Below are 15388 nucleotides of genomic sequence, written 5' to 3'. Positions count from 1 at the left end.
CGCACGGTAGGTACCCACATTAGGTTCTTGCAGCAACAGATCTCCTTCCTTGGAGATTTTCAAAACCCAACTGGACCCTGAAAAACCTGACGTACCTTTGAGGTTAGTCTCGCTCTGAGCAGGAGCTAACATAAATTTGTCTGTGATTGTCATCTCTACAAATATTCTCATAGCCACTTATTGAACACCCAGTTGAACTCTGGCATTCCCTCTCAGAAACGTTATAAATGCTTGGAGACAAGGCATGCGGCTATATGGGTCTGCGTCTTCTCATCATAGATACTCGTTTTCTTGCAAGCATTCCCAAAGAAATTCTGAACAAAGTGTCAGAATGCAAATAATCCACTTCTGATAAACATGCTTTGGGCCCTGTTTTTGTTTTTAAAATGTCTTTTGATAAACCATCTATTTACATTTCGAAAGGGAGAAAAACTGAAATAGGAAATTGCACACGCACGAAAACAAAGGCAATATCTGACAAGTCATTTTGTTAATTTGTGGATAATTGCTCATTACTGCAAAATAAGGCTTTTGCACTGTTTCATGAAGAGTAGATAAGAAACCCTAGCCCATTACTAAGTATTGCTTTTGGCAAACGCGAGCTTCTCCCAGCACAGCGAGTCTCCATAAAATCCTGTTTCCATTAAACACATATCCTGGCATCCCAAAAGTACTGGTGGAAACGGAACAACATTTTCTGTAAAGTCATTTATTAGGGACCTTCACAAGCTTGCATTCACCCTTTTCTGTCTGTTCTTGCTTTGAACACCACCTACCCCCACACTGCCTCTGCTCAGCACCCTGCCCCCCAAACGCCCAACTTCAGCATTTTGAGAAGAACATGTATGTTCTTCTTCCTTCCTCTAAGTTTTGTTCACTTAACTATTAGACTAAAAATGCATTCCCTAAACTCTCAAAATCCACAAAGAGTTAGCACTTTATATTCTTCATGCACCCTCTGTAAGCAGCAAAGCTCACCCCAAGCTCCCCACTGCTTGACTCACCTGCGGCGCTGGATTTTCACTCCCATTTAAAGCAAGCAGACCTTGAGCCCTGATGCACGATCACTAGCCAAGCTGGCTAACAGCGCTCGCGCTGAAGGTGACCACTGGCCTTGGCGTTACTTCATCAGTGAATGGTGAGCGCGCTCTGGCAACTGTATGCCATTCACACAGCCAAGCAGGTATTTTTGCAGCAATCGCCCTCGAGGCACTTTCAAGGTCTTTTTCATCATCATAACAGCAGGAGTAATTTTTAAACCTTTCAAATAGTTTTAAATTAACTTCCCTGACGAAGTTTTCCAGAGCAATATAATCCGACTACATAAAACTCTATGCAGAAGAGCAGGGGTGCAAGGAAGACAAAGTACAGACCTTCAGAGCGGAAGAGAAACTACAGCTCGATTTAGATGTAGCGGTTTCATTAGTATGTAGATTCAAAGCCATTCCTATGCAGTTATTGAAGCACTACCCAAGCCTTCCTAGCAAGCAAAAATCCATTCTGTGTACAAATTGGGCTTTTATAGCTTGGCACAGTGCTCGACTGCAGAGTCAAACTTTTCAATGCCTGGTAAATTTTTACTTGAAACTGGCAGGAGAGCTCATGCCAGAAGCCCATACGAAATGCCAGCTCAGTGGCACAAGGTCAAAGCATGGTATCAAAAGATTTTATGGAAGTGTTTCAAGACAAACTACTTAAAAGCATTGTGCTATCTAGGCAGGCACAGATTTATACTGCTAGGAAAGCCTAGTAACAATCTCTATGACTCCTTTCCAATCAAGGGTAATATCTTTAACACCCTACCTTGCAAAAAGCACAACAGTAGGGTGTCCTGTAGGTGGTGAGAGCTGTTTCTGTGTCTATTTAATCCTTGGTTATTTTGCTGAAGTTGAAAATAAAGAAGTGTTAAATGCCTGAGTTTTTTGTGCAGACTGTCCTCTACAAAAAACAAAACCAAACAAACAAAACGAAAAAAAAACCCAAAAGAACAAACCTTCAGGTGCAAAAAGTGTTATTTCATGCATAAAAAACCCAGAAGTCAGACCCACGGACAATTGAAGAAAGCAAAACAGAGTTTAAAGACCAACAGCCCAAACGATACCCTTTCTCCATTAGTACCTAAAACTATGGCTGCAGGAGAAGGAGAAATTTAATTTGAACTGAGAGAAAGGCTCTATATGCTCTACCATTTTTAGAGAAGTATTTAAGGTTAAGTTAGCATCAACAATGACCCTGAACAGATGTCAAGCATGAAGACTTTCAACATACTGGATTTTGCCAGCTGTCACCACATCGTAATTAAAAAAAAAGAAAAAAAAGAGAGAGATAGTAAAGCCCCATCACAATCTGACCTGTCTGCTCAGGGTCTCCCCTTGCATCTACACAAAGGCACTGTTAGATTCACTTACAAGAGCAAATTTGCAAATGCTCTCCCATTAAAGCATTTCAATTGTCTGAATCTGCCATTTTAACAAATTCAAGACTTTAAATTCAACTAGCACAAATCTCAGTGCTCCCAACATTAAATTTGCAAGTGATATTTAATGGCATTCAACACACACGAAGCTAAGCTAATACACTAATGGACCGGCAAGGAAAATTGTAAGACACTCCAAAACACGCTGCTCTTTTTTAGTCAAGGAAATTAAAGGTGTAGGCTACACTGGATAGGAAGAGATGACAGCTATTAAAAATCCTTCTTAAACCAAGGCGGCAAAAGTTCTCCTCTCCAGATACAGCACACAGCTACGGCTGCACATAATATGAGAGCAAAGAAGAAAAGCGGCTGCTTTATTCAGTAAGATCTCCTTCCAAACTGCTGTGGTTTGGGGGCAACATACCTAATGTAAGGCTGTTTCAGTTCTCAAGACAGGAATTACAACCCTTCTGCCATTTTTACTTCTGTTTCCTCCTACCTCTTTTTCTGACGAAGGCTTAGGCAACGCAGCCCCGCTCACCACCGTTCCCCAGACCCATACCAAATGATGCTCACGGGAGCGCTAAATTTTCCAAGCCCTGTCCCAGCCAGCTGATAAGGATGCACACTGCACCCCGAGAAGCCAGCCCAGTGAGGAATTCTGAGGAATTCTGCTACCCTGCCTCCCCACCGCACGCCTGTGCCTCACCCAACTTGGTAAGAAAGCTGCCGGTTTTCACACAGCTATGCTTCCTGCATTAGAAAAACCCAAAGCTACTGGACTTCAGCGATTCTTTTAAGCTTTTTTTCCAAGTGGCAATATGTTTCGCCTTAACTCCTTTAAATAAAGCAAGCTACCTCTCAAAGAGCTTCAAAATCAGGGAGACAGAAGGCAGACCACGCTGGGAAGTCCGAGAGAGAAAACAGCTTTAGAGTCATGGTTAAGAAGAGGGAGATTTTGTTTGTTTGTTTAAATCTAAGCAAATTAGCACAAGCAAAACCTACGGTTAGTGAAGATGCTTTCACAATAAAGATTTCTTAGTGGTTTTGTTTGAATACGGATACCAGAGCAGCACCACAGAAGCTGATGAAGGAAGCATCAACAGGACATGTTCTTGCTCCTCTGATTCGGATGAGTGAACGGTAAAACCAGCGACAGCAATAACTACACTTTAAAAGCTGCATTTCTTTAAGAGGCACATTATAGTCTCCTAAATTAGACTTTCTTTTCCCTTAACAGCCCTTGGTAAAGAGCTATCAGAACAAAGCTCAGGTGGTAATTTCAAGGATTTTTTTTTCCTCTCAACTACATTAACACGTTTGGTAAGACCAGAAACAATACAGACAAACATTTTAAAGATGTTTAAATATTCACTTAAGTTAATGAACTATACACAGCACAGGGAAACCAGTTACACTTAGTAGCTTATTAGGATGGATGTTCTTTTTATCAACAAAAATCAAGCCCCAGTAACCTGCACCAAACACTGTCTCTGCTAAGTAGATTTTCAAAAGCATGAAATATATTTCGGATGAAAATGTCACAAAAAGCCAGTAGGTTTCATGCTTTCTTCAGTCTTCTGCATTTCCCCCAGCTTTTTTGGGGCGGGCGGGGTGGGGTGGGAGGACTTAATTATTAACTTGAATGATGCCACACACTTTGGGAATTCAAGCTGTATTAAAAGCTGGAGTTTCCAATCCACAGCACAGGAGTCATGCAGAACATCCCTTTGGAGGGCTGCCTGCCCCTAACTGCGTGCTGGGGCCTGGGTGCAAAAAGCCTCCAATGACACCAAAATCCTTCGGAAAACACTGACAGTACACGAGAGCTCAGTTCGTGACCCTCAGATTCTAAAAAAATCCTCTCAAAACTCAGGTTTTTGAGCTCATTTTGAGCTCACCTCTACTTCAGAGCATTTTTTCCTCATACAGTTGTTTTTGATGTGTTGCATTTGAATTACAACTGAAATAGCATTCAGGTGCTCTGCTCTATTTCAGCAAAGAACAGTTTGGACCTACCTCGCTGTGAAGCCTTAAATATCCTTCCTGCACAACACGTGTCTCTGGGAACCACGCTGTGAGAGAAGGATCTTATGTCACGTTCAACAAAACCAGTGTTCATGGCCATGAGCAAGTCTTTTGCTGGTTTTTGCTGGTGCTATACAGATTTTTTTACTCCAAAAAGGCCCTTCCCAACGTGCTGGAGAAGAAGGTTCTGGATTATTTTTGTCTGAGCATTTTTTACAGGATGTCCTGTTGCCCCACTTAAAAAGCCTTTCATGCAGCAACCGTTCCTTACGGCCAGACTGAAATTGCTATTAAATCTGAGTAAGTCCCAGGCCACCCATATTTAGCACACCAATTAACCAACGTTGAACAACGCAGAGCAGCAGCGACCAGAAGACCGGAAGAATTTTTTAAGTTGCCATCACCGATGGTGCGTGCGTTCTTCCTCCACATGTTCAGTTCAAGAGAACTCAATAATTATTTAATTAAAAGCAGCATCTATTCAAGCTTGACGAGCGCCAAGAGGAGCAATGATATACATGGAGAACAGGTATACGAAAGGTGCTATTAACAAGCCACTGCCTTTTACGCATACCGTTAACTCTGAGTAGTCAAACAGTATTCATTAATACCTCCAAGTCCTGAAAATGATCCGCGTACTGCGATTTATTAAATTGAGAAGTGTCGCAAGTTTTCATTAAAAGCTAATTAAACATGTGGAGACATGTTGTCTCTAGGTTGATACGTGAAAGACGAAAGAAAGGCGATAAATGATTTGGGAATCACAGTTTGTTGCACAGACCACAAACACAGTTTAAAGGCATCTGAGCTAAATTTAATTCTGCTCTACATGCACAAACCCAGAAAACACAAGGCAATCTCTCTGGATTTAAAGGGGTTTTATTACCTTTATTGTGTAAGTAGCCTTTATCTTCCGTCTGCCACCAACCAGGGTTGATTGTGTTCTTTCCAAACACTAAACACCTTCACAAAGCTGAAGCAATTACAATGCCCACCAAAATACTACATGAAATAAAACAGAAGTGCACATTACTCCAGTGCAACATCCACTCTGCAAACAAATAAATGTAGCCAAGCCCAAACCCACCAAGATCAACAGCACAGCTTCCACTGACTTGACTTGTCAGGCATCACGTCTGTATTTTATGCTGGTTCACAAACAGGCATGAAAGCCAACAGAAATCATTTTCATCCACGCGGACCGGACGTGGCAGAACAGTCTGAAGGAACCGCTACAAAACCTGTCGTCACACTGCGATGCACCGGTGCTGCCACCAGCCAAAGTGACACGAGGACATTCATCGACATCCCATTTCCAGCTCTGCTAAGAGAGGCTGCCTGCATCAGCAAGCTTCATCAGCACCAGGTCAATATGGCAGAGCTCCCATTTTTTACAAATAATACTCTCTTCTCTCTCTTTCCATCCTTGCCTCGTGTATTTACGGTGCCTAAAGGCACCGAGGCCTCCTTTAATGAGGTTTTCACACAAGACAGAATAAATTAGAAACCTTGATCAAAACAGGGCCTCCAGCAGGAACACAGTAGACCTCCACATGCGTTATACACCCAAAAAAATCCACATAATCCGGCCCGTCAATCAGCAAGCAATCTCAGAAGCAAACAGGGAGCGTGCCCACCTGCCAGGGCGGGTGCCAGCCATGGCGAGGCCTCTCCTCCTCACCCCCTGTTCTGCCTTCCAGCCTCTTCGTCCCTGCAACCCTCGGGCCACCACTACCCAGCAAACCTCAGACCCAGGGAGGTGGTGCAGCCCTAACGCCGCCGCTACGGCCCTCGAAGTCGTCAGAACGGGACACCTCCGGCTTCTTTTGGAGCGGGAAGCTGAGGTCCCCCAGCGAGCTGAGGGGACCAGGCAACCCCTGGGCTGAGGGGGGGCCCAGGCCTGGCCTGAGGGGACTGAGCTCACCCCCACAGTCCCACCTGAGGGGAGGGGACCACGCGCGCCCCAGACACCCTGGGCAGGGCGGACCGGACCCCCCACTCGGACACCTTGGGGTTGAGGGGAACAGACCCGACCAGGCACCGGGGCTGAGGGGAACAGAGCCCCTCCCGTGTCCCGGGGCTGAGGGGACCACAGCCCCCCGGGCTGAGGGGACCAGCGCTTCCCCGGGCGTGAGGGGACCAGACACCCCCGAGCTGAGGGGACCAGAGCTCCCTCAGGCCCCCCGGGCTGAGGGGACCGCAGCCCCCAGAGTCCCCGGGGCTGAGGGAACCCGAGCCCTCCCCGGGGCTGAGGTGGCCTGGACACCCCCCGCGGATCCCCCGGGGCTGCGGGGGCTGCCGCCGGGCTGAGGGGCCGGGACCCCCGAGCTGCGGCCCGGCCCCGCCGCTACACGGCCCCGCCTCGGGCGGCGGCGGCGGCCCCGTCCTCGCTGTCACCCGCCGCCCCGTCCCGCCGCCGCCCCCGGGCCTGCGCCCGGCCCCACCGCCCGGCCCCGCGCTCAGGCGGCGGCGGCGCGGTTCGCTGCTCACCGTGCGGCGCGGAGCCCCGCGGCGGTCGGGTCGGGTCGGCGCGGCCGCCGGGCGGGCGGGCGGGCGGATCCCCTGGGCGGCGGCGGCGTCCCCGTGTCCCGTGCGGCGGCGGCGGGCGGGGCGGGCGGCACCGCGCGTCACGTGACCGCCGTGTCATCCCGCGCCGCCATCTTGTGCGCGGCGGGCCGGGGCCGGAGTTCTGTCAGGGGACGCGGGTTGACCCCGCACCGCCCCCGCTGCCCCTCAAAGCCTGGGACACCGGGGCGGGCCCCTTGCCGCCGGGAAAACCACTGTTTTTCCTTAAAATAAGCTACCTCGAAGCTTTCTGAGTGCGTACAGCCCAAAAAAATTTAAAACCTGGCATCGGCATAGCGTACTCCGAGCAGATGAGGCGTAGCAGGCTGTGAGAAGTTCTCACACTAAATCTGGCGTGACAGAGCTGGGCCAGACGCTGCCTCGTCCTTCAGGAGGTGAGGCCGCGCTCCGTGCCGGCATGGGGGAACCATTCCCTTTCCGCAGGGAAAATGCGATCCAGGGCTGGGGCGAGTGCGTCCTGCCCCGAGAGCCGCGAGACCAGAGGGTGCGGTGTTGGAGCAAACTCTGACGTCTGCTTTTATTTCACTCCCCAGGGGCTGTTCCTGGCTGTTTGGCTTCTGTTCACCTTCGTTGTAACATCAGAAGCTCTGGAGACGTGAGAAGTCAGCTGTTAATAATAAAATCTTACTTAAAATAAAATCTCGGGACAATTTAGCTTGGGAGCAACCTCTGGACGTCATCTTCTCCATGTAGAAAGAGGGTAAAATTTAGTTTCATGAACACTAACGCCTCAGATCCTATTTCAAACCTCGCACTTCACAAATTGTGTCTTGTTAATACAAAAACGTTGGGTTTTTTCCTATCCAAAAAGGCCAAAAGCGTTTTGCAGTGCCCACAGAGCGTGCGCTGAGCCTGGTTTCCTGCGGGTCTAGTTCCCCAGCGTGGGAAGATCTGCAAGGTCTGATTAAAACTTTTCCTGTATTTCAGGCGTTTGTTATCTCTCCAAGGTGGTTGCTAGCCAGCAGATCGTGGAGATAGCAGAGCCTCACCACATCCAGCTACCCCTCTCCCAGGCAGTAGGAGGATGAAAACACACATGGGAGGGACTGGATGTGCCGGTATGTCACAGTAACATCGAGCAAGAGACAGTTTTTGCTGATCTTGGCACGTAAACATATAGAAATCTGAAAAAAAACCCTCATGACTTATCCTAATCAACGCGTGATTGCAGACATTACGCAAGCAAAATCAAAATTAAGCTTGGATAAATAGTAATTTAGGCACTGGGACAGGTGAAACACAATGGTGTCCTGGTCCTCTGTAAAGAACTGCCAAATACTGCAGTTTCTTAAAATGTAGTTTAGCCATTCAGAGGGAAAATTCTCTGTGTAATAAAACTCAAATTTAGAGCCAGTGTGAAAGTTACGTTTTGAGATCTGCCATGACCTGCAGCTCTTTACGCTTTTTCATCAGTGCTGATGAAGAGGCAACGAGTTTTGTTTGACCTCAGGATCAACTTTCGCCCTGTGCAAACCGCTTAGTAGTTAGGAGGTGAAACGCAGATGGAAGAGGACGCGTTAGGAGAAGGGTGCTGGGAAATCCAGCACAAGATTTCACTTGACTTTTCTCCCGGGCAAATAATTTGCCATCCATTTTTTTACCTGGTTGTCTGTACACAGCACTGGAGGGCTAAATATAAATACGTCTTTTTCATCTGAATAAGAAACCAGAGTCTGAGCATTGTGTTGGCCACTATTTTGCCACTCTTTGCTTGACATCTCCTGGAAGTCGTCATGGAAATGAGTGAGAAATGCAGGTGCCGTGTTGGGTCACCCAACTTTTTGGCAGTGCTGAGCCAGTCATGCAGGCAGAGGAGGTTTTCTCCAGGAATGGACAGGACCAGGGGCCTCCAGAGCTGAGCCAGAACTCCTTGATCTTCTCCCATAGAGCAAGAACACGCCTTGTAAACCCTCTGAGCTAACAAAATGCTGTCTTAAACAAGGAGTTTCCAGAGAGGCCAAGCCCCACGTGTATCACCGGCGCAGCTTGCAAATGACTTTCCCCTCCTGCCCCCTTCCAGGCAGATCCTTTCCTCCCCCTCGCTCTTCTTGCCACGACCTTGTTTTTAATTCAGTCGCTTCATCTTTTTTTGGGTTTGTCGCTGAAGGCAACCCAGGCGTCGACTGCTTCAATTCTCTCATCCCTGAGGAGGGATTTATTTGTGAGTAGGTTTAATACCGGCTGCTCGGTTCTGTTTTTTCCCAAGTTGACCAGGCTTAAAATCTGATTCTTACCAAAGCTTGGCAAGGCTGGCTGGCGTGAGCGTGGTTGCGCCAGGAAGCGTTTAGGAATAGGGAACTGGGCCAGCTCACCGCTCCCTGCCTCCTTTCTCCTTGGGAAAGGGGAACGCTGATGGCAAAGGCGGAGGGGACCTGCTGGAAGCAATGCCGGGCTTCACCATTGCTGCAAGTGCCGAGCACCCACCCAGCCACGCCAGGGACGAAAAGGCTTTTTGGGAGTGCCGGCATGTCCTCCGGGGCAGTGGCGCCTATGGGGGACTTGCGAATCCCCGTCACATCATATCTTTCTATTTGCTCCCCTTGTGCGATGCTATCAAGACAGGGACGTTCCTAACAGGGGTTCCTGCTTTTCGGCAGGGCGCTGTTTTCTCCCTATCATTTCTTGCGACACCATCCTACTAATGCTATAATAGGATTAATGTCGCTGACGCTTCCCCCAGGGTAATCAAATAATAAATTCCCCCTTTCCAGGGTTGTTCCCCTAGTATGGGCATTTTCCAGCGAATAATATGAACCTGAAGGCTGTGCAAATTGATTCCCGGGGAGCCTGACCTCCCTGTTGGGAAGGAATGACAAAGGGCGTCCCAGAGGCTTAGAAATAGCTGTCCCGGGCTGCTGCCTGGGCTTAATCCTGCTGAGCCTCTTGTCTTCCTGAAAACAACCTTTCCTGCCGGTCCCCAAGCGCCGAGGGCGAGGAAGACGCTGGGAGAGCGTGCCGGCACCAGGTAACATCATTTCGGGGGGCTCGCTGCGGGACAGAGGTGCCCTTGCGAGAGCGGGAGGGGACGACCCACGGCTCTGCTCAGGTCGGGGTTTCTCTTGCTGGCGCTTTGATTAAATCAATTAATCAAAATCGATGTACACGTGAATGAATCGACAGTAAAATGGGAATAGATCACGATCATTAATAATCATTAGGCATTGATTAATAATAAATGATATTCAGTTTGAAGAGATATTTTTATTGAGATGTAATACATTTACTATTAGCACACTAATACTTTATTAATGAACTAATATTAAACTAACTTAAATAAAATTTCAATAACTTTCTTCATCTTACCACACTGACCGTAGATACATCTTTCAGTACAGCAGTGACCATTTACCCAGTCACTTCACTTACGACATCACTTGATACCATATGATGTCATTTACTCACTGATGGTATTTATGACATCACATCAGGTGGCATCATTTATGTAGGTTGCAGAATTTACATCGGCTGCATCGTTTCTTTAGTGGCTTTATCCATGATATCATTTACCATCAAATGGCATCATCAACTCAGTGCCTTCGTGATATCATTTTGGTATCGTTTTGACACCATACGACATCATTTATTCAGTGACTTTACGCTAACCCTGAAGTTAGATGGGGTTGCGCTGACCGTGATGTTTTTAAAAGCCTTAGAAATAGAAACGGCAGGAGCGGCCGTTGCTCCAAATGTGTACAGCGCATCGCGGTCCCATGGGGCTTTGTCCCTGTCCCCTGATGGTGACAAGTGGTGTTAAGGACAACAGTAGCGGCAGCAGAGCGAAAAATAACAATTAAATACGTCGTGAATGGAGTCAAGCAAAGGGCATGTTGCATTCACATGCCATGGTTTTAAGAAACTACAGAGCAGGGCTCTTAACTGCAGTATCAATGGTAAAAGAGACCAAAATATCTATTTTCAAAGGAGGCAGTAGATTCCAGTTCAGCTATTTTATTATTCAAGCAAGTGATTAATGGTGAGATGGCGTCATCTTCTCAGATCAGCAGCGATATTATCCAGTGATCTGCTGCAGACAAACAGCATTATAAATGCAAGATTGTAGAGTTTTCCTCCTGTTCATTTGAGATCAGTAGAAAAATACGTAAACTCATTTCTTTAATTAATCTGGTTTTAATGGCTGATTGCTCCTGATTGAAACAGCGTGTGTCTTTGGGGGAAAATGCGTCAAAATTTGAAATAAAAGGAGAAACGCTTCACCATTTCCCCATTTAAATAGAAGAAGAAAGAAAAATGAGAGAGGCGTGAAAGAGAGTAGAAGAAGGAAGAAAAGACAATTCAAAGGAGACAAGAAGCCGACAGTTATCGAGAGAGGAGCCGCGGGGTTTTCCAGAGGCCAGCTGTGCTCAGCGCAGGGCTGTCTTTGACTTGCCCAGAGCACCCCACGTGCAAGCCGAGTGTCCCGGCTGGACTGGGCCGCTGCTCTCCCCAGGGTCCCGGGGACTGGACGTGTCCGTGGGCTTCGGGAGCAGAAACAGGAGGGCCCATGGCACCACCATTTCATCCCTTCAATGGATCCCTACAACATTTCCTTCGGCGCCGTGCTAGGCATTTCCCATCGGATAATGAAAGGGGTGGCAGGAGATCCCTTAAAAATGGCTGGGGAATAAAAGCTGCGGCTCAGACTCGCCGCCACGCAGACGCAGGTGGGAGATGATGAGCAGCCGTGGGGCCGGGAGTGGGACGGAGGCGACGGTACCGTGTCTCCCACTGCAGATATCGCCGCTCCCGGCCCCTTCAGCCAGCGACAGGCTTCTCTCTGGCGTCCTGAGGGGACCCCCGTGCCACAGCAACGACAACCACAACGACTATTCTCCTCCCTATTTCCATCGCTGCTGACTGGGTTTGCTGCTCTTCTTAGGGAAAAAAGGTGTTTTCTTTTCAGGCAGCGGCATGTTTCCTGAAAATGGCGGCTCCCAAGCTTTTCATATCCCTCACCCCCTTTTCTCCGTCATCTTTGGCTCCGACGCTCTCTGCTGCCTCCTCTTTCAGGGAGCGAGCACCTGCTCCCGACGAGGCTTGTCGAAACCCGCAACGCTTTCCCACCTTGTGCGTCACTCCTCACCAGAACAGTCCCCAGCGCCAGTTTATGGAGCAATTTGTTTTAGCCATGCTTTTCGCCAGCAGGATTTTAACGCCGGCGCTGGCATGCGCTTTTCGGCCCCTCTCGCCGAGTCGAAAAGGAGGAGCGCAGCTGATGGAGGGCACTGTGCTACCCTCTCTGCGTAGGAGGGTAGCGAGCGATAAAAGGAGACAGGTACAGCAGCGTTACGACGGCAGCTCGACAGGGCCGTTACCTCTGTGCTCTTGCAAGGCTGTGGTAGGAGTTCTGATAGGATTTGCTTTGAAACTCTTACCGAAACTGCACCTCACACGCTGCAGCCCTTGATTTTCCCCACGATGCTCGTGCTGCTCATTCAAAAAGCTTTTTTTTTCCGGGACCCCTAACATGAACTGTAAACAAATAAACGTAAAAGTGGATTTGAATCGTTGCTGTGCTGCACGTCTCTGCTTGCCTGCTTCCTCGTAAAACCTATGCTTATCGCCAAAAGGGTAAATTGTGTTTTTCCATACACACACACGCTAGCAGGGCCCAGCTGAGCCTGGACCCGAGCCGACCCGCTCCGAGCCGGCACGGCCGCATCCTCCTCTCTGCAGAACGTGCCTGCGTGCTCGGGCAGGTCCGGCAGCACAGGGCTCTATAGCAGCCTAAGCGGTGTTAATTACAGAATGGTTAAAACTCAATTACCTCAACCAGGCTGTGGGCAGGAGTTAGAAGAAGAAGAAAACCTTGCTCTGCGAAAGCAGCAGCACCGAGGTGGGATTTCACAGGGGCAGTCGCCCAGCTGTGTCTTTGCAGTGACGCGGGGAGCCCCGATTAGCTCCAGCTTTCAAAAGAGGAGACGATTACCTTGCGGGTGCTCCTTGTATTCACTTTGCCAGCAGGTTTATTCTCAGAGCAGTGTGCTAAAATCATGGGAGAACGGGAAGGAATGGCTTTGCAAGTGCTCAAGGCTGAATTTGCAGCACGGCAGAGGCTGGGAAGAGGCAGATTTCTTGGGGCAAAGCGGTATAACGGTTACGTTGAAGGAAGACGAAGAGATCCCCCACCTCTTGCACGGGGACGGGCTGTGTGCTTGGGGCTGGCCGGGGTTTCCCGTGCTGCAGCTTGTGCCGGTGCCTCTGGGGCTCTCGCTGTGCCCCTCCCAGCAGAGGGGCTGTGTCAAGCTGTAAAACAGGATGGAGACCCAGAAGAATCTGTCCAGGGTGAAACTGTGCACAGGTGCAGGGCTGTCCCCTGCGCTGGGCCGCTGAGCTCCAGACCAGGTCACCTCCACAGCATGCAAGGAACCGGTACCTGGAGGCTCCTAGTCAAGCACTTGGGTGGTTTTCAGCTGAGCCCAGAGATGTTGCGGTCACGTAGCGACAGCTCGCCGTCCTGCCCAGTCCCAGGATCCGCTCCTGGAGGCTTTTTCTGGTCACATCCTGTATTTATCCTTCACCTCACATGATTTTGGGAATTGCCGTTTCCAAATGGGGATTTTGTCCCCCTGTGGTGCTGGCACCTAGGGAGGGCGTGTTTCTCAAACCGGATTTTCTCAGTTTTCCCTGTAGGGGCAGCACTTGCCTTTCAAGCCAGTCTAGAGGAAGAAAAAGATCTGTATTTCAAAAACTAATTCCTGTTCCTAGCGAATGCAGCTCTGATAACAGGACTAACGTCAGCATGAGCCCGTACTGAGTAGGTTTAGCAGTTATCATTTATTTTAACGTTCAACTCACTGCCTAAAGCTGCTTAGTGATTTGTGTCCTGTGTCACCCTGTGAGCTCTATTCCTCAAATTAGAATAAGGTCTATAAATCAAGCCTCCCTTTACCCTAATAATAATAATAAAGATACTATGATTGTCCTGATCGAGTGTGGGCAATAGTCTTGCTCTGGACTGGAGATCTCCAGAGCTCCCTTCCCAGCACCGCTCCCGTCATGCTGCAGGCCAAGGAAATTAATGCCATGATTTAAACAGAATAAATCTCTGTACCCTCTAGACCTTTCAGGGAAACACTGGATCCTCTCATAAAACAGACGGAGGTCCTCTTACCAACTTAATAAATACATAAAGTCAGAGAAATCTATAGGGCACCAGGTTCTCCAGGTGAGGATGAGCATCAAACGTTATTCCAGCCTCAGTGCTAATAGTTTTTACTGTAACAGCCTCAAGATACAATAATCTGATGCTGCCTTTAGGCAAGGGAAAGCAAGGAAGTGAAGACAGAAGCCTATGCTAAGGTTCTCATTTTGATGGCAAATTTTGGTAACTTGAAGATTTACAACTGAAATCCATTAGCATACATTATTTGAACAGGACCAGAAAATTATATAAACCATATAAAACTCAGAATCATATAACTGTCTTGCTACTGCCAAGCGTGGGAGAGAGCCTAACCCCTTCGGAGTGGCTACAAAATTTATCAGTGTAAAAAAATGTTGGTTATGCCTCTGCTAAAGAAAGAAAAGGCAACCGCAAAGCACATTTATCCTACAGGTGGTTCAGATATTATTGCGGCTCGGACCTCCCTCGCTTGGGCTGCCAGTGCCTTTCGGAGGAGACGACGGCAGAGGTTTTGCGGGAAGAACGCGGGAAGTGGAGCGGCTCCCATCAAATACAACAGGAGTCTTGTTCCAGAGCGCCGGTCAGACATGTCAATCCTATTAGCAGTATTATTCACGGGTCATGGCACAGGGGCTGAGGGTTGAATGTGTTTGTTCTGCAAATTGGACCAATATTGTGAAGACCGTAAAAGAGGATACGTAGCATGTTTGGCCTCTTGCTGGTATCTAAGATCACAGCATATTACATTTCCTTGAAATTACATTAGTTCAGATCCAATTTTATGGTAACTTATGGCTAGAAAGCCTTCAATTTCATTAATAACGGCCACCATCTTTTTAACATTTAATACATCATAAATCATAGGAAAAAATTTTTTGCTCTTGATTTGAAATGAGGCAGCCGGAAAAAAATTAAATCTGAAGCCCCTTGAGTCGGCCAAGGCATGGGCTTGCTCCTGAAAGGTGCTGAGACACCCAGGCAACCTGGCAGCCAGCAAAGTGAGAGGCTGCGCTGAGTTTTTGGATAAAAATGGAGATCACGGAGATGGCATCACAAGAGGTCACCTAAAGCTCAGGTGCCCCATCCTAAAACAAGCTGTGAGTAGCTTAAACGCCTCTCGTTAGGTGGACTGTGCACATCAGTGCTGCACCGCTGGCTGGGGGGCAGATCTGGAGCCGGGGGCTGTCACAGGGCTGTACTAAACGCCCCTAGCAGCACAGCGGCTTTGCTGTCAG

The 15388-nt window shown here is 48.4% G+C and overlaps 1 protein-coding gene and 1 long non-coding RNA gene across 10 annotated transcripts in view; one reads left to right on the top strand and one right to left on the bottom strand.

Annotated features, from left to right (window-relative positions):
- SGMS1 (sphingomyelin synthase 1) overlaps positions 1-7028 on the bottom strand; it is a 100046-nt gene extending 93018 nt beyond the window's left edge. For all 5 annotated transcript variants that reach the window (XR_012674216.1, XR_012674213.1, XR_012674215.1 and 2 more), the window contains exon 1: positions 6935-7028. The gene's annotated coding sequence lies outside the window, so the exon portion shown is untranslated. The remainder of the gene's footprint in view (positions 1-6934) is intronic.
- A 59-nt stretch (positions 7029-7087) lies between these two features.
- Positions 7088-14604, top strand: LOC142084030 (uncharacterized). Of its 5 annotated transcripts, none has more exons than XR_012674221.1 (4): positions 7088-7404; positions 7564-7730; positions 7958-8088; positions 14586-14604. It is a non-coding gene; the product is annotated as an uncharacterized LOC142084030 (long non-coding RNA). The 5 variants fall into 5 exon arrangements; XR_012674222.1 differs by lacking the exon at positions 14586-14604 and adding an exon at positions 12173-12515; XR_012674219.1 differs by lacking the exon at positions 14586-14604 and adding an exon at positions 11931-12164.
- Positions 14605-15388: the final 784 nt, after the last annotated feature.

Source organism: Calonectris borealis, chromosome 7, assembly GCF_964195595.1.
Source record: "Calonectris borealis chromosome 7, bCalBor7.hap1.2, whole genome shotgun sequence".
Taxonomy (NCBI): Eukaryota; Metazoa; Chordata; class Aves; order Procellariiformes; family Procellariidae; genus Calonectris; species Calonectris borealis.
This window is presented reverse-complemented; position numbering and strand designations above follow the sequence as displayed.